The sequence below is a fragment of the Triticum dicoccoides genome, chromosome 5A, assembly GCF_002162155.2.
Source record: "Triticum dicoccoides isolate Atlit2015 ecotype Zavitan chromosome 5A, WEW_v2.0, whole genome shotgun sequence".
Lineage (NCBI taxonomy): Eukaryota > Viridiplantae > Streptophyta > Magnoliopsida > Poales > Poaceae > Triticum > Triticum dicoccoides.
Window position 1 is genome coordinate 171,728,395 of NC_041388.1, and position 3,460 is coordinate 171,731,854.

Consider the following 3,460-nt stretch of genomic DNA (forward strand, 5'->3'; position numbering starts at 1 on the left):
AAGTTCTCCCACTTGGAGACTTAGCTGCAGTCCGCCACTCGCCTAAGTTTGAAAAAATCCTACCGAGTGGAGAGCAATCCTCCCACTCGAGGGCATAGCTCCAGTCCAGTACTCGCCTAAGTTCTCTCACTTGGAGACTTAGCTGCAGTCCGGCACTCGCCTAAGTTTGAAAAAATCCTACCGAGTGGAGAGCAATCCTCCCACTCGGGGGCTTAGCTGCAGTCCAGAACTCGCCTAAGTACGAAACACATCTCAATCCTCAAGGACGACGAGGGGCGGGTTGACTGCCACCTTCTCCTGGGGAGCTTCGCCACAAATACAATGCACGATTCATCCCGCTCTACAGTAACGAAGTGCGGGTCGACTGCCACCTTCTCCTGGAGAGCTTCTCCACAAATACAATGTGCGCTCCGTCCCGCTCTGCAGTAACAAGGTGTGGGTCGACCGCCACCTTCCCCTGGAGAGCTTCGCCACAAATACGATGCACACTCCGTCGCCGACCCGCAAGGGCGACAAGACATGGGTCGACTGCTTCCCTCTCCTTCGGAGCTGCGCTGCGAATACGAAAATTGTCTCGAATGAAGAATGGGTTCACTCAGCAGGAGATTCATAAAGATATTCAATGGTAAACCAACTTCAGATAAATTCTAAAGGTTCCGGATCACAGATTGAAGAACTCGGGCATGCAGCCCGAAAAAGTTTAACGGTTACAAAAACCACTCGGCATTCCGAGGCAAATTTAAGGTGGGACATAAGAGTTTGTTCACTCCACGGGAGGAGGGCTGGCAGGCTCGACGAACTCATCCAGGTCGACACCATCGGCAATCCGAGTGGCGGCAGCAATGAAAGTCTCCATAAAAGTTCGGAAGCCGTGCTTCTAGGTGTTGGCGACCTTTATTGCGGCCAGCTTGTCTTGTCGCACCTCCTTGTAGTGGACACGAACCAAGGACAGAGCCACATCAGCGCCACACCGAGCAGAAGACTTCTTCCACTCCTGCACTCGGTCAGGGATTCCGTTAAGTCGAGTCATCAGAGACTCAAGATCGTTTTGGAGCGTAGCCTCTGGCCAAAGTGCCGGGTCGATCCGTGACATGGCGACCTTCAGTCGAGCCAAGTAGTCCATGGCACCATCGATGCGAGATTCCAGTCAGAGCAGATTCATGGCAGTTTCATCTTTCACAGGAGAGTTGATTGGATCCAAACCTGGTTCGATCCACCCAGTCTCCTCTTCGAAGTTCTGGCAAAACTCTGCATTCACGATCCAATGATAAGTCAATTTTCATACACTGAGTCGACACAAAGAAAAAACATCAGTCGGACTAAATGTGCACCTTCAAGCTTGATGTACAACTTCTTGGCAAGGCTCCTCAGATAGCTCTCCAGATCATCCCTCCTGCGAGCGATGCCTTCCATCTTTTCGCCCAGGTTGAGGTTATCCTTCTTCCAGCGTGTAGACTCCCTGTTGGCTTCATTCAGAGCGGTCTTCAGCCTGGTATTCTCTTCTTCCAACTGGCCGACCGAAGCCAGCTTCTGTTCGGCCAGAGCGGTCCTGTCGTCAGCCTCCTTACAAGCAGCAGCCAAATCCTGATCCTTCTTTGCCAAACTTCTCTCAGTTTCTCTGCAAAGAAATGACGATTGGTTCAGAAATAGCAGAAGGGTACTCAAGCCTAAAACTGACCAGTCGACAAACTCGTCTTACCAGCGGCGCCGTCTCTGACCTTTTGCAGCTCTATCCTGGCCAGCTCCAAGTCAAGGTTCAGTTGAATCTGCTGCTTCTCCAAGTCAGCAAAGCGAGCTCCAAGATCACAAGATTTCTGAAATCAAAGGGGAGAAGTTATTTCTACAGCAAAAAACAACAAAGGCAATAAATACTATGACTATGGTCGACTGCCCGTAGTCCACCATAGTCTCGGGGACTACACCCAGTGGGTGCACTTTGCGTGCCCCCACCGGTTCTGATCCCACTCGACCGGCCCGCCGAAGTCGAGTCCAAAAAAAGGAAGAAAGAGAGAAAGTAGAACTCAGACTACAGTCGACTGCCAACAGTCCACCATAGTCTCGGGGACTACACCCAGTGGGTGCACTTTGCGTGCCCCCACCGGTTCTGATCCCACTCGACCGGCCCAAGTGGAAGAGACAAACTACCAGTTTGGTTTATACATTCGGCAAAATACAAAGACTACAGTCGACTGCCAGCAGTCCACCATAGTCTCGGGGACTACACCCAGTGGGTGCACTCAGCGTGCCCCCACTAGTCCAAAAATTCAATCGGTGCACCCAGTGGGTGTATAGATGCAAAGATTTTCGGAAAGAATCTTCAGGTAGCATATCCTAACAGAACAAGTGGCGACCAACTAACATGAACGTTGCTCTAGAGAGCCGAGCTAGCATCATAGGCGGCTTGGTTGGCGTCCCGCACCGTCTTCATCTTCTCCATCATAATGCCTACCTGGCGTATGGCTTCCCTAGCAGCATTCACCTAGTCCTCTAGGACATGATGGGTCACAAAGACTGAAGGCGGGTCAACAAGGGCCCGAGCAGTCGACGAAGAAGGCAAGGCACTCGACAGTGGCTCGGCGAAGGTAACAAAACCCCGATTGACGTCGCTAGTGTCCTGAACGACTGGTTCCGCCCTTGGCGTCGACTGTAGTGCCTCACTTACAGGAGCTCGCCTATTCTTCCTCGTCAAAGGCCTCTCGGGCTCTTCATCATCATCAGGGAGGTCAATAATGTTGGGAGTTGTGCAAAGTTCGATTGCCAAAATCACGTCACCCAATGATGCATGTTGCAGTTGAATCGACCGAATAAAGATAGTATGGCAGAAATCATACCTGGATTAGAAGTGACCGCATCCTCCATCACCTCATCATCATCCCTGTAAGCTGAGGTCCCAGAAGTGGCAGCGCTGACAATTCCAAAGTTTGTCCAGTTAAAACAAGAAAAACAAACAGCGCGGAGCGTCGAGTGAATACAAGGAGAGACACTCACGCGGAGGCGATGGGGATATCGATCTTGATCTTTGGCAGCGCCTTCCGAGTCCTCGGCTCTGCAACTTTGGGGTGCTTTGGCGCCTTCTCAGTTGGGGTTGGTGAAGAGATCCGAGGACGCTTCGAAGACTGACCAGCCTGAGCAGTTGCCTTGTCGCGGGCACTCGGCCGTTCTTGGTCAAGCTTGGATCGCCTCTCTCTGCGAGGGGGCGACTCGACTTCTTCTCCATCACTTGAGTCGCCGCTTCCTCCATCCCCTTCACCATCGGAAGTCCACTCACCACTGTTGCCTCCACTCGCCTCACCTTCTAGAGCTTGCTCTTTCTCCCCGTTGGGCATTGAATACATTTCAACAATGGCCTGAAAGAAAGCAGGGAGAACAAAGTCAGTCGACACAATACAGACAGCTGCGCGAGTGAATTCAGATTACAAGCAAAAACTCAGAATCAGACCTGCTCTGGTGCATGAGACTG